Consider the following 25,843-nt stretch of genomic DNA (forward strand, 5'->3'; position numbering starts at 1 on the left):
TAATTTTGTTTGAACAAAATCCCAGGACTTGGGATGCTGAATTCTATTCCCAGCTCTGCTAATTACTAACTGTGACTTTAGCCAAGTGGCTCTGCCTTCTCTGGGTTTCAGAATTCTCACCTGTAAAACTAAGGCAATTATATTGACATTGCTTCCCAGGGATGTTATGAGGAACAGTTAATGATAATAATCATTAAAGAATTATTTCCATCTTCATTGGCTATTAATTAAGTTCCACTGTATGCAGAACTCTATTAACTCTTTAAGAAGCAGAGTGGGTGTGTAAACATAAAATATATCAGACATCATTTTCTGCCTAAAGAAATACCTGTTAGAAAATAAAAGAAGAAGGGCGCCTGGGTGGCTCAGTTGGTTAAGCGACTGCCTTCGGCTCAGGTCATGATCCTGGAGTCCCAGGATCGAGTCCCACATCGGGCTCCCTGCTCGGCAGGGAGTCTGCTTCTCCCTCTGACCCTCCTCCCTCTCATGCCCTCTGTCTCTCATTCTCTCTCTCTCAAATAAATAAATAAAATCTTAAAAAAAAAAAACTAAAAAAAAGAAAATAGAAGAAGAAAATAATAGTATTATGCTGAAAAAAATAACTGCTCTCTTTATGGGCATAGTTTCCTGTCATGTTTCCTCTTTAACCCAAACTTCACTCTCTCAGCTGTGAAATGATACAAGGAGATTTCACAGAATTTCAGAGCCTTGGAGGACCCCAGCAAGTCTCCACCTTTATCTACACATCTTCACTTTAGAGATAAGGTAATTGACAACTAGAAAGATTTAAGAGTTTTCCAAACTCACCAGGCTGGGTCTCTAATCTCCTGATCCCCACCCAATTCATTGTGCTCATTGATACACTAGGCTGCTCTTTATTGTCCCAAAGAATAGCATGGCGGCCAGATACTACTGCAGGCATCATGAATGGCCAGCTCTCTTTTGATGAGAAGCCCGGTAATTTAAGGCTATTGGCATATAGGTAGTTTTGGCCCTAAGGATGAATTCTAATAGAAAATGATGAATAAAGATTAACATTTTTTGAACTCCTTACTGTTTTCTATTGAAAAATTCTACTCAGCTCTTTATATCTACTATTTTAGTTCACCTTCATGATAACCATACAAGAGAGGTATAATCATACTTATTTAACAAAGAATAATGTTTTCATACTTATTCAATAACTGAATTTCCAGAAATTTATGTAACTTGCTTAAAATAATACATTCATTAAATAATAGAGTTAAGATTTGAATCCAGATTTATCGAGTTCCCAAATTCTTTTAATACCATTACACAGTACAGAGGAAAATTTGTTTTTCAATGGAAAATTATGTACTATCTCTAGCAAGGGCTGGCATACTTTTCCTTAAGGGACCTAACAGTAGACATTTTAGTTAGGTTTTGGACCATTATGTTGCATCTATTCAACTGTGCCATTTAGCATGATAAGCAATCCATAAACAAACAGACATGGTTGTATTCCAATAAAACTTTATTTACAGGGGCGCCTGGGTGGCTCAGTTGGTTAAGCAACTGCCTTCAGCTCAGGTCATGATCCTGGAGTCCCGGGATCGAGTCCCGCATCGGGCTCCCTGCTCGGCAGGGAGTCTGCTTCTCCCTCTGATCCCCCCCTCTCATGTTCTCTGTCTCCCATTCTCTCTCTCAGATAAATAAAAAATCTTTAAAAAAAAAAAAAACTTTAGTTACAAAAACAAGTGGCTGGTCCTCAGCTATAGTTTGCCAACTCTTAGTCTAGAGCTTACTTTTGAGTTACAGGATTCTGACTGTGGGAGCTATCTTAAAACTAGCACAGTTACTTACAGGTAACTGACAGCAATGCCAAACAATTCATGTCTATTGACATGCAAATTTTGTTTCTCAGAGGTTCAGTTGACTTCACCCACTATGGAAGAAGTCAGTTTTCCTTCCATTGTTATATTCATTTCAATAAGCCTCATTTACACATATGCCTGTTCTTTTGATTCTCCTTTGAACTGGTTTGACACATGCTGGTCCCCTTATTTTATTAATGAATTAAATAAAATCTTTAACACGTGTTCAATTATACCTGAGAGTCATTATATTACCTTTTTTGAAAGTGATCCTTTAACAACAGTATAGTAAAAAGCATTAGCATACTCCCTCTACTACATCCTATCTTGTAAAAATGTATCCATCTTTAAACTGACTGCATCTTTTTTTTCCTTCTTCTTCTTAGCTTGAGGAGAAATGAGAACACAATGTTTCTGGGCCCCTGCAGAGACACAGAGAGACTCTCTGCCCCTGACACCCTCCACTGGCTGCAAGCTGCTATTATTTTCTTTTCTCCTACGCAACATGAAGGTTGCTTCATATCAATCATGTCAGTGCAAGTCATAACAGAGAACATCAACTCAATTTACTTGTCTTTTACAATCCAAAGTTGATAGGAAGAAAGAAAGTTGCCAATGTGATAAAGTGGTCTCCTCCACAGATATGACAGAGGTATTCTCCATTTTATGCTTAGCTGGTGCCCTGAAGACAAAGCACATTGATTCCGGAAATAAACATATTTCTTCACACTTACCATCCACCTCTCCCTCTCTCAGCTCCTTCCTGAAATGGACTGTTTGGTAATGGATTCACCATAGCTAGCAAATGACAGCTATTCATTAGCACATCTTAGAATCTCAGAGTTGGGAAGAAACCTTATGGATCATCTCTTCCATGACAACAACTCAAACAATAATAGTAATATCACAACAATAATAAGAGCTAAAATTTCTTCATCATTTGTGCCAGGTAATTTCTTAAATGTTTTCTCTGTAAAATTCCTAAGATAGAACACCTGTTATCTTGACATAATTATTAATAATCCCCTCTTTCATCTCAAAAGTAACTCAACTTGGAAGATAAATTATAAGATTACCCATTTATGATTACTATCTTATTTGATCTTTACACAACTTTATGAAGTAAGTATGATGATGATAAATACACAAAAGTAATATGCCTGAGGCACCTGAGTGGCTCAGTCAGTTAAGCGTCTGACTCGTGACTTCAGCTCAGATCATGATCTCATGGATCATGAGATCAAGCCCTGCATGGGGCTCCGCACTCAGTGGGCATCTGCTTGAGATTCTCACCCTCTGCCCTTCCCCTACTCGTGTTCTCTCTCTCTCTCTACGATAAATAAATAAATCTTAAAAAAAAAAAGTAATATGCCTAAGTGCATGAAACTAGTGAGTGAAACTGTGATTTGAACCTTGGAAATCTGAGCATTCATTAACTACTATGTTATTTTTCCACTTATATACCCATCACATCTGGAACAGTACAGCCAACTGGTTGTCCATGGAGAGTGAAACCACAATCTGTGATAGGAACCAATTCTATCTTTAGATAATGCTGTTGAAGTTCATTTGCTTATTAGGCTGAAATCTATTCTCTCATAATTTCAGAAATCTGGACAAAAAAAATAATAGAACCAAATAATAAAAGATCTTCTTATTCCATGTGAAAAACATTATATTGTATTTGAACCTGAAAGCAAGAAGAGAGGCAAGAAAGTTGCATTTTCTTTTTTTAAAAGAATGCTAAGGTCAGAGGCATTGATTTTGAATTATACAGGAGGAAAAGGCGAGTTTCACTAATCCTGAGGACAATCATTAGCATTTTTTTTGCTCATTCACAGCAATCTAGAGCTTTAAATTTGCTTTTACACTTAGAACCCAAGTTCATAGAAAAGGTGGGTGAGCAGCTATTTATAGAATGATGGATGTTAAGGGTTGTTGAGATTTTTATCTTCAACACACAGGCACAACTTAGTAGAGTGCTAGATAGATAGCAATTGTCTCCTGAACTTGACCAGGAAGCAGAAGCTCTCGTATCATTAAGATAATGAAAACACACACACAAAATGTGTTTTCTCCCTCTTTTCAGAGGCTTATGTGGGACACCTGTCAAATTCATCATATTAGACATCATGTTTTGAAGATAGTTTTGTTTTAGAGAGGTTTAGCCAACTGCAGAAAACCATGAAGTTGAGATTCAACCAATAGAAGATATACAAACATATGAACATGTATGAGAAATGGGAAAATTCATTGGCCAATAGGGGAAGTTTTTCAAGATATCTGGAATAGCTGTAGCTTTTTGTGATGAAGCTAAAGGAAATATGTGTGAGGACAGCCAAGTCCTCACTTTGAAAAACATTTCCCAGATGCATTTTCCTTTTTCTTCCTGGTGTTTGTGATCAGATTATACAGCTCTAAAGTAGCCAAAACATCCACTTGAGTATATTTATTTTTAAGAGCATTACATTCAATTTACTGTTTTTCATTTAAGAATGGGAGAATTTTGATTGCCAACTTTAGAACCCTCTTAAAAATAACAGCTTTGGAGTTCAGTGTAGCACGGAAGCTTTTAAACTTCACGTTCCATTTGCCTGTGGCAACATCTGACCTCTCTCCTCAAGCCTGCCTTTTAAATTTCTCCTTTATTCCCCTCGTAGTCTTGGAAACAAATCAACAATTACTTTTAAACAGGAATCTTTATAGTTTAAATATCACAGGCTCTTATTTGGTTATGAAAACATTTTACCTTTAATTAAGCTTCTTTCAAAAATCCATGTTTTCAATCAAAGAGAAAATGTGCTGTGAAGTTATGATTCACCGTTGGAAAAGGTGTTTGTTTTAGAATGTTTCCTACGGATATTGTGGAACTTGGAACAATAACTTGCTCCATTTTAGGGGAGTTGCCTTTAGTCCGTTCAGCTTCTCTAATGTAATACCATAGACTGGGTGGCTTACAAACAACAGATATTTATGTTGCACAGTTTAGGAAATCCAAGATCAAGTTGCTGGCAGATTTGGTGTCTGAGGAGGACCTGCTCCTGGTTCACAGATGGCCATATTCTCACTGTGTCCTCCCACAGTGAAAGGGAGAACTCTGAGTACTGACCCCATTCATGAAGGCTCTACTATCACAAAAGGGTTAGGGCTTCAATGTATGAATTTGAGAAGGACACAAAGATCCAATTTATTGCAGGAGCTATTTGCTTCTATACATTCTAAATATCAGTGCCACCACTTTGCACAATCTAAGGAGCACCATTCTCATTGGATTTTATGTACTCCAGGGAACACAATGTAATGTGGCCTCCTGGACTTAGCAACTTCATGTAAAAATTTTGATGACATTGGCTATGATCAAAATTGCCAAGGAGGAACATGTGATAAAATTATTAAAGGGATCAAATGCAAGGAAGTGTGCCTCTCAAGTTAGAAGACAATGATTAAGTTCATGTTTTATAAGTGGAAATCAAATTTTCTGGGGTTTTTTTGGATCCTGAAATTGAGTCATTTTGGCAAAAAATATTTTAATAGTGTAAAACTGAATAAAAATCTTGCTGTTAAAGAACTAAAGTGCTTCTGATACCTAAAGAAAAACATACCTTTGTTTATAAACTTAATAAATTATGGCACTAGCCTCTCCATTATCTAGAATTTAATTATTTTCTTGCTCACCCATCTACTTGTCCTAGTGGAACTGAGTTCATATTCAATAAAGACTACTTTGTGATTTCAGTTTATTGCCAAATAAGTTAACTTTTCTTTTTAATTTCTCAGATTACAGAGGTCATAAAATGACCATCATTGATAGCCTAGTGACTAGTGTTGTCTATTAGAAACACTGGCAGACGTATCTGAAGTTTGGATGGGATGACTGCTCTAAAGCAGGTGTTTACTAGAACAGGGTAATAAGTGGTATTGCAATTAGGGATGTCAAGAGTATATCTAAAACCCAGTGCATGGCTAGTGCCAATTAAAATACACCGACCCAACCAAAAGCCCATAACAAATTGATCTCACAATGTTCAAATAAATAAATGTGACAGAACTTGCCCATGAAATAGATGTCTGTTTTAGCCCAGGAGCATGCTCACAACCATCTCAGGGCTGGTAGGTATTGAGAGAAATGTTATTAAGGAACAAAACTCCAGATGGTCCCAGGGACAGAGTTTGTTCTGTTATAATAAACACAATGAAAGCCTGACAAGCTCTGTGAATGACAGGTAAAAATAACAGGCAATAAATGAGATGCTAACACTGATGCCTCATGGAAAGAGGCTGAGGACCCTGGAGCAAATATGGCATAAAAGAAGGAAAGTAGTTTCCTGGAGAATGAGGAATAAAAATATCCCCAGTGAAGGCCAAGGGAGAAAGAGGAGACAGGCTATTTCCATGTATGTCACTTGTGCACTCTGCTGTCCCCAAGATCAGCATATACACTTATTATTATGTTAACTTAATTATGGAACACTTCAAGCACATACAAAACAGTCAAAATGATAAAATGGACTCTCCTGTACCACCAATGAGCTGTTCTCAATTCATGGTCAAACTCGTTTTATTCTGCTTCCCACCCACGTTCCACATCCCCTATTTTTTAAATCAAATATCAAACATCATGTAATTTTATCTGAAAAATTGTTGTTTGTAAATTATGACGCTTTTTTCTAACATAGCCGCATTATTATAATATCTAAAAATGTAACAATAGTTTTTTAGTTCATCAAATATGCAGACAATTCAAATTTTCAGTTGCATCATAAATGTCAAAAACTTATTTTATGTTCACACATATCGTGTGTTTGAACGAGGATTTAAATGATGTCCACACAATGCAACTTTTCGATATTTCTAAGTCTCTTTTTTCTCTTAGATTCTCTCTCTAGGTCCTCTCTTTCTCTCTCTCACTCTTTCTTTTCTTGGGATTTATCTACTCAGGAAATGTGGTCCTATAGAATAGCCATGGTTTAGATTTTGCTGACTGCATTCTCATGTTTTTTAACATGGTCCTCTGTGCTCTGTCTGCATGCCCTATAATTTGGTAGCTGGACTTAGAATCTTAATCAAATTTAGTATTACTTTGGTTTTGGTATTGTTACCTCAGAGATAATATTGAGTCCTTTCATTAGGAGCATAAATGGCTACTTGCTTCTCATTTTGTGATATTAGCAGCTATTGATCCTCCAGGCAGAGATCCATTAAGTCCTTAAAGGTTGCAAAATGACATATAAAGTGCATATACATTGAAATATACATATGGAATGGCATATCACCGCAAAATTACAACATCCTATTTCTATTATTTCTTTTTCATTTATTAGCTGGGATACTTCTTTAAAGAGATACTTACCCTCTATGTGTTTACCTCATGTTACAGTTCATATTAAAAGAGAAGAATAAATCCATGATTATTTTCCTTTAAGTCTTAAAAATAGTGAGATGATTATCATTTTCTGTTGGTGATCAATCTTTTTTGAATAATTTTCAAATCATGGATTAAATGTACTTGAAGTTCTAAATCTTACTTGTAAGTTAGATTGATTTATAAATTATCTTAATTTTGGCCATGAGAGACTTTTCAAATTTGTCTTTTGAATTCTTTTGACCTGACTCTAGGACCCATAGATAACTTCCTTGATATCAGATCTGTAAAGTTGTTACAGACTTACTCATACACACTTATTGCCCCAGATCTGAAATCAGCAATTTCTCCAAATGCCCTGGTTCCTTATGATGTGACTACAATATGGGAATTAAGTATACTCATTGCTTCTGACTTGTTGTTTTTAGTTCCCTTCATTGGATAAATCAAGACATACTTTTGTGATATAAGTAATGAAATCATGAAGATAATTTAAAGTCAAAGTCAGGATTACAAGATTTTTACCTAACTTCTTCTATCTTACATTTTCATCTACACTCTTTAAGGTTGAAAAATTCTAGTTGTCAAGAAAAGTGGAGATGCTAATATCAAAATATCATGTGATTACCCATTAATTTTATCCCACATTACACACAGTGAAACAAAATTATAATACTATTACCACTAAAAATATGATTACTACAAACTGTATAATTTTTTGCTTTGCACTTCTTGCAATTCAATTTAACATATTAGATTTATCAAATTAATGTGTTTCAAATGACTGGGACTACTCTTTTTCTATGTCGTCAAGGACATGCCTTGGGTTAGCTCATTTAATGAATCATTTTAAACTTTAGAAGTTTAAAAAATATTTAATGTTTCATTTTCACATTATTTACACAGTTCCATGAAATCAGTCACATTTTTAAAAGCAAAAACTCTATACCTATTCTACTTTATTCCCTTCCTCTCTTACAGGTTAATTAATTAATTAGTTATTTGATAGATTAGCCTTCCATCATTTTTTAGGAAGAGCAAATATCTATACACTACTGCCCTTTACATAGAGGGTAGCATATCATATTTTAATGTTTGGTTTCTTTTAGAAAAGTATGCATTTTGGTTCCTATATTTACTTTAATATTAATACTATTTTATGATACACTTTCAAGAATTATTTTCTATTGGTATTTTATTAAGAAGATATACTTTCAAGAATTATTTTCAATTAGTACTTTACTAAGAAGAAAATTGAAAGTAGCTAATAAAATTTTCTTCCCTTACTTCAACTTCTACATGCTTCAGCCATAGCATATAATTTGAAGTAATATCACTTTATCTTCAGGTAATTAACTGGTATTATATATTTTGATGTGCTCTTCTTATAGTCCTATGTTTTCTATTTTGGAAATATTTTATTTTTAAGTAATCTCTACACTCAATGTGAGGCTTGAACTCACAACCCCAAAATGAAGAGTCATATGCTCCACTGACTGAGCTAGCCAGGCACCACTGTCCTCTTATTTTTTTAAATAATCAAACTGTATCTTTTGTCAAAGTATATACCTATGATATACAATAATTTCTCCCTTATAACCATAATTTATTCTTAGTTCCAAATACAATGTTTTTATATACTTAGTCTTTTTATCTCTATCTTCCCAATTATTTTGGCAATCTAAAATTCATTCTCCAGCAGATGCCTTAGGAAAGTCTCATGGGAATAAAATTCCATGGGATTTTGATAACTTTAGTTCTACTTTTATTTTGAAAATGAGTTTGTAAAGATATAATATACTTGATTCATATATTCTTTCCTTGAATATGTTTCCTTGGGTAAGCATTGTCATTTGAAATAAAAGATTGTTATTAAAAAGTTCTGATGATAGGATCATTCCCTTATAAGTGATTTGAGCTTTTTATTTGGATGTCTAAAGAGTATTTTTAAGGTTTATTGTATTTTAATAGACTAAGTCTCAGTGTTGATCATTCTAGTAACTTTTCAATTTCTTCAATTTCTATTATTAGTATGTGGGTCCTTTGATTTTTCTTCTTTGGGAATTCCTATTATACATATATTGGATCTTCTTTGCATATCTTCTACATTTGCCATTTCTCCCTCTTAAACTTTTATTTATCTTGAGGAATTATCTGTTGTTTTAATTATCATTTATGCTATTCTTAGCTTAATATTAATTTCTGAAATATTTTTCCTTTATTTTAATCCTGTCTTGATTTCTATAATTTCACTTCTGATTTTTTCATAATTGTAATTTGTGTTATTCTTTCATAGTCTCTATTATTTTACTTAGTCTATTTTAGCTCATTTTGAAATAGTGGGTTATAGTTTCATCTGTTTGGCATGCTATTTTTATTTTTTGGTCTCTAGGTATATTATGTGGTTCTTCCCCACACCACCACCACCTTTTTCCTTATAATATCTTTGTAGGGGATTCAAACACAATATTTTCCTATTCCTAATTTTGATGTAATTTTAATTTTCCTAAACTTTAAGGAGGAAGGTTGGATCAAGAGATCTTTTTAGCTTCAAAGTGTACATTACCAGCTTCACTTGCTTTTGTAAAGTGGTCAAAAATATGGTTCATACTTGCAAAGATCTCCAGGCACTGATTCTCTTGTCCATTTCTATCTGCTCCTTCCCTTTCCTTCATCCTGTCCTGTTTAATATAGATCCAAATCTCAGTATTCTCTCCTTAGTGTTCAGCTTTGTTGGAAAAGGTAGTCTTGGCTTGTTGGTTTTCAGATTTCATGGGGAAGGCACAGATTGCTTCTCCTCCTTCAGATCTTACCATGAACCACTTCTGGTGTGCAACAGTCTCTTACTTACAGCTAGCTCCATTCAAATTACCCCCAGATCTTTGCAGTTTCTGTTATCTGTTTGGGTTCCATTACTCTTAGGTCTTCCAGATGTTCTATTCATTCTTTTTATTTCACAGTTTACAGTTACTGATAGTACTTGTTTAGTTGTTACTAGTTTGTCTCCAACCATTCATATTTGGAGGTTCATTAAGATGTATTTTACCCAAATTTTGTTCTACATGTTTTATGTTTGTTTCTCCACCATTTTTCTAGGGATTTTAAGTACACCATCATCATCTATCCAACAGTCCCAGAGACTATACTTTCAAAATAAACTAGAGAATACCTAAACCTGAAAAGTATTTTTTAGATAGTGTCACATGGATCTCATATTAGGTTTTTTAGATTATAAGTCACAAGTCATCAAAAAGTATTTGTATATATAAAGGCTTAAAAATAATCCTTTTGTTCTAAAACATGGTTTTCTAAATTAGAGCTATGCTTCCAGATAGGAAGTTAAATCTCATTGGTCCTATTATATAACTGAGACACAAACAATGTAGTTCTTTAGTGTGAGACTGGATTTTCTAATGAGTCTATTATTTCAATAAAATTGAATATTCCTATCCATCAACTTCATATCCCATGACAACATCTCATGGTTTCAAATACTGAGAAAATGTACCATTCTTGATACATATAAATAAAAGAATGAACAGCTATAATGATTGATATTTACAATACAGTCAAACCTCATTGTCTAAAGAAGTTTATCATTTACCTTATGAAGTAATTCAGATAGAAAATATTTTTTCTTAAATTTTTCAGATCACTATCTGAATAGGCAATGCTAGAAAGAATAACAATCCAGGGGCACCTGGGTGGCTCAGTAGTTAAGCGTCTGCCTTCGGCTCAGGTCATGATCCCAGGGTCCTGGGATCGAGTCCCACATCGGGCTCCTTACTCAGCAGGAACCCTGCTTCTCCCTCCCTCACTCCCCCTGCTTGTGTTCCCTCTCTTGCTGTTTCTCCCTCTGTCAAATAAATAAATAAAATCTTTAAAAAAAAAATAGAATAACAATCCATGAAATTAGAGTAAACTATGTTGCCTTTATCCTAAATAAAGTTATGAGATAGTATAAACAACCATGAAATACAAGGATTCCATCTGATATTTTTCATATAGGTGTCTATTTTTATTTGGTTGTTCTTCTTTAATATTAATTCATTATCTTAATCTTAGTTGCAAAATAACTCTTTGTAATTACTCACAAACTATTACAGAAGCTGTTTCACTCTTCCTACTGACATGAGCAATATCCATTATTTTGTAATACATAATGATAAAATTATAGAGAGTTTAAACATCAGCTAGGATCTAAACATTACTAGACAAATCCACCCACAGTGTGAAGAGACAAATGAAACTTATCTTTAGCTACATGGTGGTGATTAGCATACCTGTTGTTAAAATCTCCTTTCACTAACTGCAAGTCTGTGTTCCTTTCCTGGATTTTATGATTTTAGTTAAGTTATGAAATGAAATAGTTCCCTGGACAATGATTTGTTGTCAAAAGAAAAACAAAACAAAAAATGCACAGTCATTTTGTTTCTTCTGAGATGATCACAGGAAATTGGTAAAATATAATTTTTCACATAATGACTATTTTGGGTCTTTTTACATAATAAAAGAGATATACTGAGGATCAGGAGTCATTGCTTTGCAGAACATTTAATCTTTTTAAGCACCAGGGTCTTTATTTGTAAAATAAAGAAATTATAGTGTAAGTATTTGACAGATTTCAATACCTAGTTATGACTCAAGTTATCACAAAACAAGAATGGAAAAATCTTTTTGTTCCATAAATACCTTATAACTAAAATTACTTCATGGAGGTACTTGCCCTAGCAAAAATCAAAATTATATTTTATAAAGTTTTAGGAATTAAGGGAATGTAAAGGGTGAGAAATATTGATACAAGTTAAAAAAAATAGTCTACTGAAATAAAACAGAAGGCCCAGAAAGAGAACCAAGTAGACACAAAGACTGAAGTATAATTGAAATGCATTTTCAGAGAAGTCAATGAAGAATGGACTAATCAATAAATGTAACAATTGGTTAACCACATGGAAAATAAATGAATAAAACTGGAGCCTTACCTGATATCATAAAGAAAAATCAATTTCAAGTAGACTCAAGGCTTATATGTGTAAAAAAAGCTTTAGTAAAATTTAAAAGCAAAACTAGTGTTCTTAAAAGATGACACAATCACAAAAAACATGGACTATTGGAGTAAAAACTGATAAGTTTTACTATATATCAAAATATATAATATTTTATAGATTAAAGAGTGTACAGACAAGGCACACCCTGGAAAAAGTACATAAAACACTTAAAATGATAAAGGGTAATTATCTAGAACAGGTAAAGAGCTACTTTGTAACAATACATAAAAGAAGGAAAGAAAAATTTACATAAGAACAAATTAATGAGTTTTCTGTCAATATAGAAAAAAGCTCAACCTTAATCAGAAAAATCAAAATTAAAATAATGTGTTATCACTTCTCAACAATCAGATTGGCAAAATATGCAAGGCAATTTAAAAGATGCAGTAAAAAGGGCATATACACAAAACATCAAGACATATTATAAAGATATGATAATTAAGAGGGTATGGCATGGGTTCAAGGATACGCGAACTAACCAATAAAACAGAACAGAGAGCATATAAATAGGCCCATGGATATAGGGTGACCTGATTTTTGACAACAGTAACACTGTAATTCTGTGAATAGTCACTTGAAAATATGTATTTTGACTCTTTTCTCACATCATCAACAAAAAAATCAGCTCTGGATGGATCAAATATTAATCATGACATGTAAAACAATAAAATATTTGCTACCTGCTTATACTCACTAACCTGTGTCTTACATTTTTCCCTAAATTATTCTTTCTAGCTTTCCTCTTAACTCAGGCAAATGAAACCCAAAGCAATGCCCAGGTGATGGCAACTGCCCTGACAAGACCTCCAGCCAGCCTAAACCAACCCAGACCACTTGAACTAAACCTGCCTTGTGCCTCCACAGATCTCTGGAATGACCTACAATCATCCTTACCTTATTTTAGTACTAAAATCTTCACCCAAGGAGGAGCCTCAGCCTCATTTACATAACATACAATATGTGTCTACACCTGTTTCCTTAAGGCATATGCACGACCTTAGGCCCGCCTCTACATACCATGACAGGGATTCCCTCTCTAAATATTCATCCTAACCTTAAACAAAAGGAGCCCATTCACCCTCTCTGTAAAGGGTTGTCCAGGGCGGGCTGGGGTAGTCACAGCTTTGGAACCTTCCCCATGATCTCCTTATTTGCTGCAAAAAAAGTTTCCTTTGTGCGAAACTCAAACTGGTACAGTTTCTGACTCACCAAGGAGTGAACTGACCTTTTGGTTATAACATGGTTAGTACAATGAAAAGGCAACACATGAAATGGAAGAAGATATTCACTCTTCTTCTACATATTTTTAAAGATTTTATTTATTTATTTGAGAGAGTGAGCATGAGCTGGAGGGAGAAAGAATCTGAAGGAGACTCTGAGATCCTGCCCTGAGCCAAAACCAAGAGCCCACCAGCTGCTGAACTGACTGAGCCACACAAGCATCCTTCACTCTTCCTATATTTAACAAAAGATACATACTCTGAATAAAAAACTCCTACAAATCAGTAAGAAAAATCTGACAACACAGTAGATAATGGGTCAAGGAGTGACCAGACACATCCCCAAAAAGAATCTAAACATTTGAATTGGTGTTAAACTTTCCTAGAAATGCACATTGAAGCCTCAAGGAGAACCGCTATATACCTGCCAGAATGGCTAATGTAAAAAAGTCAGAAAATAACAAATATTTTGAGAACAGCAGAATAACCAAAACTCTCATGCTCTGCTGATGAGAATGTAAATTGGCACAGTCACACTGCAACACTCTTCTGTGGTACCCACTGAAGCTGAAGATACACAAACCCTAAGACTCACCAATTCTACTTCTAGGTGCATATCCACCCCCAATTTCTACACGTGTTCACCAAAGGGCTAGTATTGAACTATTTACTGCAGTACTTCTAGAAATAGCTTCCACCTGGAAATAATCCAACTGCCCATCAACAGCAGAATGGACATATAAATATTAGTATATTCACAAAGTAGAATACTACACAACAATGATAACGAATATCTATAACAATTTATAATGTCATGGTTTAATCTCAAAGTATAATGTTCAACCAAAAAAGCCAGATGCAAAGGAATGCATAGCATGTTCCATTAAAAAAATAATTAAGACATGTAAAATGTTTGTATGCTGTTAGAAAGCATACTTGTGATTACCCTTTGAGAGATAATAACTAGAAGGGAGAACAATGTTAACTCCCTGAGTGATGATATTTTGTTCTTGATCTGGGAGCTCACTACATGAGTAGGCGCAACTTATGAACATTTACTAAGATGGACACTTATGATATGTTTACTTCTTTGTATATGTATGTGCTCAGCAAACACATATTTAAGCAAAAATTGGCAGAACTAAAAAGAAATAGTCAAATTCAAAATCATAGTTGGAAATCTCCTACACCTCTCTCAATAATTAATAGACAAAACTATGTTCTAAAGAAACAAAACCTCTGTGTGAATGTAGAAGCTTTGAACAACTTGATTAGGAAATGTAACTTAACTGATGAATATAAAGCACAGCAAGAAAGAATTACAGAATACACCTGTTATTTTTCAAGTACATATCAAACATTAAACAAAAATGGACATAGGCTGAGTCAAAAAGCCAGACTCAACAAAAATATTAATATTTAGATGGGAAAGTGGGATAAAAGTAAAGATCTTACAAATAATAAAATGATATTAGTAAGGGACTACCCACAACTTATGCCAACAAAGTTGAAAAAGTATATTAAATGTTCAAATTCCAAGTGGAACATAACTTTTTAAAACCAGCATAAAAATAAGGAGAAAGTTTGTATCGACCTAGATCTCTTAAATAATATAAATCTGTAATGAGTACTACCATACATATTCAAAAAATCTCTAGAGGTTTAGAGAGTTTCAGGGCTGATTTCTTCTACATGTATAATAAAGAAATAACACAGATTTTATATAACATCTTCCAGAGAACAGAAAAACAATAAATAATTCCCAACTCATTTTATGATGATGGCAGATCTTTGATACCAAAAGCAAGTAACAGTATTGACCAGAATACATCATAAGTAGAGGTGCAGAACCACCTGATTTATGACCGAAGTGATACTATAATACATTGGGTTAAATAGGGTCTTTTCAGTAATTAGGGCTAGATCAATGGGAGCACTTGATCCCCAACCTTACAGTAAACAAAACAATCAATTCCAGATTGATAATAGCTATCAATAAGACATGTAAACTGGTAATACATTCAGAAGCACTTTTTTCTTTTTTTTAATTATGTAATGTTAATCACCATACATCATTAGTTTTTGATGTAGTGTTCCATGATTCATTGTTTGCATATAACACCCAGTGCTCCATTCAGTACATGCCCTCTTTAATACCCATCACCAGGCTAACCCATCCCCCTCCCCCCCTCCCCTCTAGAACGTTTGTTTCTCAGAGTCCATAGTATCTCATGGTTGTCTCCCCCACCGATTCCCCCACCTTCATTTCTCCCTTCCTACCATCTTCTTTTTTTTTTTAACATACAATGTATTATTTGTTTCAGAGGTACAGGTCTGTCATTCAACAGTCTTACACAATTCACAGCGCTCACCATAGCACATACCCTCCCCAGTGTCCATCACCCAGCCACTCCATCCCTCCCACCCCCCACCACTCCAGCAACCCTCAGTTTGTTTCCTGAGATTCAGAAGCACTTTTTTTTTTTTAAGATTTTATTTATTTATTTGAGAGAGAGAGAGAGTGCGTATACACAGGAGAAGCAGACTCTGCCATGCGTGGAGCCCAACTAGGGGCAATCTTAGGACTCCAAGATCATGACCTGAGCTGAAGTCAGACGCTTTACCAACTGAGCCACCCAGGTTCCCCAGAAGCAAACACTTTTTAAACTGGACCTTGAAGCCTTGTCTTTAGAGGAAAAACTGAGTCTGACTACATTAAAGTAGTAATATTATCTATCAACTTATCATTACAGACTGAGAAATCAAGGCACAATGTTAGAGATAATATTTGTTACACATTTGTTCAAAAAATGATTCATATTTATAATATACAAATAACTACTACAAATCAGTAAGGAAGGACAAGCAATCCAATTTTAAAAAGGGCAGAATATTTGAATAGTCACTTCACAAAATATAGAGGTATCTGTAACATATAGAAAGTGTTCAACTTTATTAGTCATCATGGGAATGGCAATTAAAAGAACAATAAGATACCTTTATATATCTATGAGAATGGAAAAATGGAAAAGTCAGACAAAGCTGTTGACAAGAATGTGGAGCAACTGAGACTCTCATACACTAAGGGTGAGATTAGAAACCGATATAACCACTTTGATAATATCTGTAAAAGATGAACAAACTCACTCAATATGACTCATCAATTCTGACACCAGATTTGGATCCATTAAAAATGCATACATCCGTTCAGCAAAGGTCATCTACCACTATTTCTATCATAGCACAATTCATAATATGCTAAAGCAACACAAATGTACATCTATCATAGAATAAATGAATTATGCAATAAACTTGTAGGAGTTTAACGCTGTAGACAAGTTATTTCAGGCAACAGGAAAAACAGTTCATTTGAGTTAACAGTAAATGCTGTCGAGGCTGACTTATGTGGAATGAATACAGAGGCTGGCAGGGTCTGAACTAACCTGCCAATGAATTTGAACTTTAAAATGAAAGCAGTTTGTCTGATAGCCCCATTTCAGCGGTGCTTATTTAGAGGCTGGGAGAGAAAGGGTTTGGGAAATATAGCAGCTCACAGAAACAACATCTACCACTTACTGGGTGTGGAGGCTTCTGTTTTGGGGGAGTTGGCTGCACAAGTATGTTCAATTTGTGGTAATTGAGCTGTACACTTATGATCTCTACCCTGGTCTGTATGTGTGTTACATTGAAATAAAGAGTATTAAACAAAACATATTAAAAACCAGATGGTGTCTATGAGAGTGGCAAAAAATTATAAAACCAAATAACAGTAAATGTTTGCAAGGATAAGGGTTTGTGGTTGTATCATTCTACCCAATAGATTTTTTCCTGAATATATACTCCAGAAATCTTCCATGCTGGCTACAAAGGGATATGCATGAGGTTGTTCATAATAGCTTTGTTTGCAGTAGGAAGTGTTGGCAACTTACTTGTCTGTAAACAGGGGAATGGATAAATTAAAATACAGTGGATGTACAAGAAGGATTACCAGATAGCACTCAGAAGTAATTAACACACAATAAAATACAGAGTTCTTAAAAGTATGTTAAGTGAAAGAGAAAGAAAGCAAAGGGCAGCTATTTAACAAAATTGTCCCTCAAAAATATCCTTATCATAATCCCTTCAATCTGTAAATATGTTATGTTACATAGCAAAAGAAACTTTGCAAAGATGATTAAGTTAAGAACTTTGACATTGGGATATTATCCCAATTATCTGAGTAGGCAAAATACAATCTTCAAGTCCTTAAAAGTGGAACAAGAAAGTAGAAGCAGAAGTCACAGTGTTACTATATGAGAACTCCACTCACCATTGTTGACTTCGAAGATAGAGGAAGAGGGCCATGAGCCAAGGGATGTAGACAGTGGCTAGAACCTGGAAAAGGCAAGGAACAAAATCTGTTCTTGTTTCTAGTGCCTCCAGAACCAAATACAGCCCTGAAAACACCTTTATTTTAGCTCAGTGGGACCTGTATCAGACTTCTAATCTACAAAAATATAGGATAATAAATTTGTGCTATTTTAACACACTCTTTGTGAGGCTCTGCTACAACAATAGAAAATTAATATATATGTCAAAGATCATGAGGATATAGACAGGATGGGAAAAAACAGAACACTAAACAAAAGATGAAACCTGCACAGATGTTTAGTAAATATGATTTTTTAAAGGATTACATTACTAATCTAATTATTTAAAAGATTAGAATCTTTTAAAGACCCTCACCTAAAAATTCAGAAATTCATTTTTCTTAATGTTATATAGAAAAGGGTTCTTTTTCAAAGCATGAAACTAAAAGGAAATACATTAATCATATTTTCTACCTTTTGAATAGAAATCATATTTCATAAAACAAATGTCAAGAAATATTCATACTGCCATTGAAGGGAACACCAAAGCTCTTGCACAATGTGGGAATTCCTGGAAGTCAGGCAAGGTACAGCTGAGTGGCAATCATTTCTACTTTATATGTGACCAGAGGGGTTCTCATTCTCACTCCCGCTCCCCCATTATATGGGAAAACCTAAAATGTGGTTCTACATTATTATTCTCCCTTCCAGTGATCAGGGGTTACTCTCTCATCTACTTGCCCTGATATATGATTTTTTTTTTACCTGCCATCATTTCTTAGAAAACAACATGAAAAGTAAAAATAAATTTATTTTAATCAGCTATTGCTTTGAGCTAGAACTTTGCTTCTGTTTTTTTCATTTAAGCCTTTCAAAATTCTAATAGGCTTTAAAAAAAAAATCTTCACTTTATTGATGCCAAAAAAGTAACATACTCAAATCATACAGTTATTAAATAATGGAGCCTAGATTTGAAGTTATGTTTGTTCTGATTCTAGACATGGCTCTAAAGCTCTTTTCATTATATAAAATTATATTGACTTTAATTTGCATAGGGCAACATTTCTTTTTCTACCAAGGCAGTGAGTGAAATAGCTATTATCAAGAGTGCTTTGCAAACATATAACAATGATATACACATACTCTCAATTACTTCGAACCAAAATAGGGCTGAAATAAAAATGTTAAGATCAAATAAAAAAATCCCAACCTCTTGTTCATTATATCCCTCAAATTCTTAGAAAAAATATTAATCAGTAAAGACTGTTACAGTGTTTTAGAGTAAAACTAAATAAAAAGTTGATTGCCCCATGATATAATTAAACTCTTTCTCATGCTCTCTAATGGAACAGAGAAGCTAGTTTAAATTGAGATTCCATTTTTGAACTTAAAACTCATAGAAACATAATTTAATAACTGAACCTAGCACCCTTTTTAATATGATTCTCCTCTATACTAAGGGACATTTCTATTGATTCACTCTGTTCAATAACATGGATTCCCCCATTTATAGAACCTTGGTCTCAATGAAGCAAAATCAGACACACAAAATCAATAAGACCCTCTATACGTTATGCAAATTAGTGTAAAACAAAGTTCCATATCATCTCATCATGGTCTCTTAGAAATCTATGCCCAGGGGCACCTGGGTGGCTCAGTTGGTTAAGCGACTGCCTTCGGCTCAGGTCATGATCCTGGAGTCCCTGGATCGAGTCCCGCATCAGGCTCCCCGCTCGGCAGGGAGTCTGCTTCTCCCTCTGACCCTCCTCCCTCTCATGCTCTCTGTCTCTCATTCTCTCTCTCTCAAATAAATAAATAAAATCTTTAAAAAATAAATAAATAAATAAAAATAATAGAAATCTATGCCCAGGCTAAGCTATTTTTTCTACCTAGCTGTTACAGTCCATAAATGGTTTGAGTTTGCTCAGAGAGCTTCCAACCAACGTTAGAAGATTTATTTATTCCAGTAATAAATCTCTCTGTGTTCTGATAGTCATCTCAGGGGTAGTTTGGGTGACTAGTTGTGTATTAACACTTAGGTGGTCACTCACAGTAGCACTGGGAATGTTTCCTGATGTCATTAACATTTGGTCTTTCTATCAAACTCTTCTAACAAATATCTGTTTTAAAACTAAACTGCCAAAACAGAGCCTCTTCTTTTTTTAAATTTTTTATTTAAATTCAATTTAATTAACATATATTGTATTATTAGTTTCAGAGGTACAATTTAGTGATTCATTAGTTGCATACAACACTCAGTGTTCATTACTTCAAGTGGTCTCCTTAATGCCCATTACACAGTTCATCCCCCCACCCATCTACTCTCCAGCAACCCTCAGTTTGTTTCCTATAGTTAAGAGTCTCTTATGGTTTTCCTCCCTCTCTATTTTCATCTTATTTTAATTTTCCTTCCCTTCCCCTATGTTTATCTGTTTTGTTTCATGAATTCCACATATGAGTGAAATAGTATGGTATTTTTCTTTCTGTGACTGACTTATTTTGCTTAGCATAATGCCCTCTAGTTCCAGCCACATTGTTGTAAATGGCAAGATTTCATTCTTTTTGATGGCTGAGTAATATTCCATTGTAGGCATCAGAGAAATATAAATCAAAACCACAATGAAATAGCTAAAATTAACAACTCAGGAAATAACAGACATTGGTGAGGATGCAGAAAAAAGGGAACCCTCTTACATTGTTGGTGGGAATGCAAACTGGTGAAGCCACTCTGGAAAACAATATGGAAGCTCCTCAAAAAGCTCAAAATAGAGCTACCCTATGACCTAGCAATCGCACTACTAGGGATTTACTCCAAAGAAAACAAACATAGTGATTCGAAGGGGCACATGCACCCCAATGTTTACAGTAGCAATGTCCACAATAGCCAAAATATGGAAAGAACCCAGATGTCCACAGACAGATGAATGGATAGAGCATCTTCTCTTGAAAATTGCTCCTCTGGCAAGTCCCATTATGACTTATAGTAATCTCTTTCTGGAGATCACCATTCATTTATCTCCTAGTAAAAGCAGTTCACTTGTGTAGCATCTATTAACATCATACTTGTTTCTGCAAAGTTATCAAAGCATGAAAGTAGAATGCTAATAATGCCATTACTGCTTTTCTTTGTTCTCTTAATCTTTATTTTTAATTTTTCTAATTAATTGAAAACTGAACGTATACAAAAAATATATAATGATGACTAAGCTGTGGTAACTGTCTTCAAGGAACTCTTAATCACTAAGAGGTGAAAGAAAAACATCCAAGTATTTCATTGCAGTGTGGCAAGGGTTATGATGGAGATGATACAAAATGCTATGAGCATACAAGGCAAAGTACAGAAAAAAAATTACTCTTTGGGAAGGAAGAAGTGGAAAGTCACTGGGGAATGCTTTCATAGAGAAGAAAGTCTTGTAATGAATATATATACCTGGGCTACACAGACTATACCTAACCGTGGGAAATATTCTAGTGCCAAAAGAGATTAAATCCAGAGAAACAGCCTTCTAATAAAAGTTTGTCCTAATTAGGTTTGTGCCTATGAGTGCTATATGTTATACCTTACATTCCTCTAAACATCATCTCATACTGCTCATAATTTAATTTCCACAACTGTGAGCTAGGTAGGGTAAAAATCACTTTACTTCATATATGAAGACTCTGAGGCCCAGAGAGACTAATGACTTGCCCAGAATAAACAGCTACTTAGTGGTATCTCTAATTTTGGGTATTGTTTAAAAAAAAAAAAAGCAACAAAGTATGAAAGAACAGGAGGTAATCATGTTTTCAGTGTAAAGAGCCTGGGAAACAAATTAAGAAAATGTATCAGATTTTTTCGTCCTAAGTATTGAAAACAAATGGGCTAATTTAATCAGAGAGACAATTTCCAGAAAGGCTATTGGGTAGAAAGCTCACAAATTCCTAGGATGAATTTAACCATAAGACCTCAGCGAGAACAGAATTCAAAGAAGCCACAAAGACTAATTGGGAGATATAATGGGGAGTTTCCTCAGGGTGCCACAAGGACTGAGCTCCAACTATTTGCAACCTTGGGTTAGCCCTCTCAAGAGTTCCATTTTCAGGTGTCTTTATTCTCCCGGGCTGGCCTCACTTGGTTCATGTGCCAGAGGACTGCAAATCCTGCAGGGACCTCATGCAGTCCCGAAAAAAAAATAAGTCATTACTAAAAGAAGGGGAAGTAATGCTGGGCAAACAAACAAACACTCGCCTCTATCCCCAAAGAAACCTCCAGCCAGAGGACTGTATAGTTCTGGCACATGGCTTCAACAACTGGTCCTGCAGTTGATGTCCATCTCTCTTCTAATTTCAACACTATTCCATCTTGTTATTTGCAATCTACAGGTGACATGAAAAATGTAATTACCACCCAACATCTGGGATACGATAGTAGTCAAAAGCCCCTCCACCAAAAAAAAGGAATGATACTGTAAGCAGGAATATACTAGTAAATACTTGACCTTTAATTTAGTCAACTGCTCACGAGGTTGTAGTGAATTTTTTTTTTTTTTACTTTCTTTCTTTGCAACATATTTTATATTTAGCTATCCTTTAGCCAGTCTCTTAGTTGGTCAGGTGTTTTTGCACATAGGTCTGACCCAAATATTCATCAAGCCCCAGGGACAGTGCTTGTGATACTACCTACATGAGGTTGTAGTAGTCTCCCAATAATTATATCCATGGGGATTCAAAATACAAAGAGGAGCATAAATAATATCTGGGTTCCAGCTATATCCTCTTACCCTCTGTATCTGGAAGCAATTGTGTTTTCCCTTGACAGTAAAGTTCAGTCACCACTCTCAATGCCTTAACCTCCTTTTGTACACAATGACCAAATGGTAGCCTCAGGTTCCAATCCAGTGGTCACAAGAATGTACCTCCTGGTAGAACCATTCAACCTTCCCTACTAAGACCTCTGACCCAGCAGACACCAAATTCATGAGGACAGGATTAAATATTTAAATTGTGGGTCATTTTGTATAAGTTTGAAAGCATCATCCCATCTCTAATCAATGATTACTAGATCTATATATTTTGGCTGGGGGAAATATAGCAACAATTTTTTTTTTTTTGGTGTTTCAGGCATATATGACCTTCCTTGCTTGACAGAATAACATCTCCCAGTTGGCACTGGAATTAAGTTTTCATAGAGCCATTTCATAAAGCCAGCTATTTGTGGGTGATGATGTACATGAGTACTGAAACTCATGGAAATCTGTCTACTGTCCATCCTTCAATTTGGTAAGTATTTTCTGGAAGACACTGATTTCGTCATTATAATGCATTAAGTGCAAAGTCCAGAAAGATGGGAGACAAAAAAAAAAAAAAAACAAAACCCTAAACAGAAAAGTAGAAAAGCTATTATTCTAATAAGAAAAAAAAATCTATACTGCCCTTCCTATGACAAAAGAGGTTCAGTTTAATCAACCTGCCACAGGGAAGTTGGCTGGTCCCTTTCAGGTATTTGTACCATTCTACAACTTCAGGGTTGACCGCTGCTGCTGGCAATTTAGGAACTTAATATTTGCAATCACCAGGCCAGCCGTGATAAGCGGAAATTTGTTTTTGGATCATTGCACTTTTTTATTACTGCCACACTGAATAAAGAATTCATGAGGGCACTAAGCAAGTAGTGGGGTGACTGCAGAAACTGACTCTAATCAAAATAGAAGCCTTCCTGTCATTGGATTACTATTCTCTACTAGACATTGGAGATATTTGGTTAAGCATTCACATGGGGCACAGATACTTCTCAGGCCTTTAATTCATTCTGAAAGGTCCACTGGCATAACTTTTCCCAAAAATAGTCCTTGTCACCAGTTCATCAATTTTTCTCTTTCCAGACCCCTGACCTTCCAGCCAGTTTAATAGAAACGTTTATAAATCCTGACGTCAGCTATCCCACCTTCTAGAGCAAATGATTAGAATGTAATCATCTAGATAAAAGTCCAGAGGTTCTTTTTAGAAATTCTAAAAAGAATTTTTATAGTATTAAAGAACATGTGTTCTGAAATCTATCTTAAAATAGGTTCAAGTCCCAGTTGTGCCAGGCATCAGGTAGATGATATTGGGCAAGTTACTTTTCCTTATCTGGACCATGGGAAAAATAACAGTGCCAATGCTATGAGAGATATTTTGGTGATTATGTACATTAATACTTGGATAAGAGACCTGAGAAAAGGTTTGGGAAATGGTAAGCCCCCATTAAATCTTAGATATTATTAGATATTATTATAGTCCATATATTTATTCAAGAAACTTTTAATGAACAACTTCTATATGCCAGCACTTTACTGAACTGATGTACAAAGTAAATGTGAACAAAGCCAATGAGAGACAAGCCTAAGATCAGAGCACTTCACCTCCTTACTATGTATTATAAAAACTATGTCTTCTTGATAACTATAACTGTTTTGATGTAGATTATTCCATTGTGCATTTCTCCTAGGCTGCCCAGCAGTGGAAAGCCCACTCAATAGCAGCATTTAAAGTCTATATAAGAGCAGGCCCTAAAACATATTGAGAATATTCTTGTCCTCCTCCTCCCCAATCTATTCTTTAGACAAAGCTTTAGGTAAAGTTTTCTGGGCCCAGTTGCAGTCCATAGTGGATGGACAGAGATAAAATTAACATTTCTTTCTCTGGAATTAAAACAAAATGTCTTCCTATTGATTATGCCAAGACCTATTTATGGCTCTCAAAGATCATTTGGGATAGGCTAATGCTGGATCCAGGTTGGCATTACCCAAGTCAGCAAACAAGTATATAACAGTTTTTAGTTCCTATTGGAGCCTTGAATGCAGAATTTGGCCAATTTTTCCTATTGATAAATCCACTTGTGGGTAATTTGTTCTATTGGTATAACAACCTCAATATCTAATCCCATACATAACACCTAGATTTTTAAGTATTTCTCTTGAAATAACTATACTTTTTATGCATTAAAAATTATGTCGCCACAATTCATATGTTGAAGCCCTAACTAATAGGCCTTAAGAATGTGACTATATTTGGAGATTGGGCCTTTAAAGAAATGATTAAGTTAAAATGAGTCCATTTGAGTGGGCCTTATTTAATCTGAATGGTACCCTCATAAGAGGACAAAATTAATAACAACCATAATTAACAAATAACAAACATAGAGGCCTACCAAAAAGTTAAAAATAGAACTACCTTATAATCCAGGAATTACACTACTAGGTGTTTTCCCAGAGAACCAAAAATACTAATTCAAAGGGATGCATACACCCCGATGTTTATAGCAGCATTATCTACAATAGCCCAGTTATGGAAACAGCCCAAGTGTCCATCAATTGATGAATGGATAGAGAAAATGTGGTAAATATTTGCAATGGAATATTACTTAGCCATAAAAAAGAATGAAATCTTGCCATTTGCAATGATGTGGATGGATCTAGGAAGTATTATGCTAAGCAAAAAAGCAAGAGAAAGACAAATACCATATGATTTCATCCATAATTGAAATTTAAGAAACAAAAAAATGAGCAAAGAAAAAAAAAAGAGAAAGAGGGGCAAACCAAGAAACAGACTCTTAACTATAGAGAACAATCTGATGGTTACCAGGAGGGAGGTGGGGGTTGAGTTAAATAGGTGATGGGGGATTAAGGAGTATACTTGTGATGAGCACCAGGTGATGTATGAAGTGTTGTGTCACTATATTATACACCTACAACTAATATTACACTGTATATTGACTAGCTGGAATTTAAATAAGAACTTTTAAAAAAAGAGAAGAAAATTTGGACATGGAAAGACACCAAGAATATACACAAAGGAAACAACATGTGAAGACACAGAGAAAGTGGCCATCTGTAAGCCAAGGAGAGAGGCCTCAAAAGGAGCCCAACCTACCAAAAAATCTAATCTTGGACTCGCAGCCTCCAGAATTTTGAGAAATACATTTCTGTTGTTTAAGCCACTCAGCTTGCCGTATTTTGTTATGGAAGTCTGAGCAGACTGATATAGTTTTACAGAGACTTCCTGTATACCC

General features: G+C 34.9%; 1 long non-coding RNA gene across 1 annotated transcript in view; it reads right to left on the minus strand.

The window, feature by feature from the left end:
- LOC115939774 (uncharacterized) overlaps positions 1-25,843 on the minus strand; it is a 262,165-nt gene that overhangs the window by 82,972 nt on the left and 153,350 nt on the right. Inside the window, exon 2 of the long non-coding RNA XR_014146810.1 lies at positions 17,775-17,839. This is a non-coding gene — a long non-coding RNA (uncharacterized LOC115939774). The remainder of the gene's footprint in view (positions 1-17,774; positions 17,840-25,843) is intronic.

The sequence above is a fragment of the Leptonychotes weddellii genome, chromosome 1 (genome assembly GCF_054177405.1).
Source record: "Leptonychotes weddellii isolate Sample4059 chromosome 1, ASM5417740v2, whole genome shotgun sequence".
Taxonomy (NCBI): domain Eukaryota; kingdom Metazoa; phylum Chordata; class Mammalia; order Carnivora; family Phocidae; genus Leptonychotes; species Leptonychotes weddellii.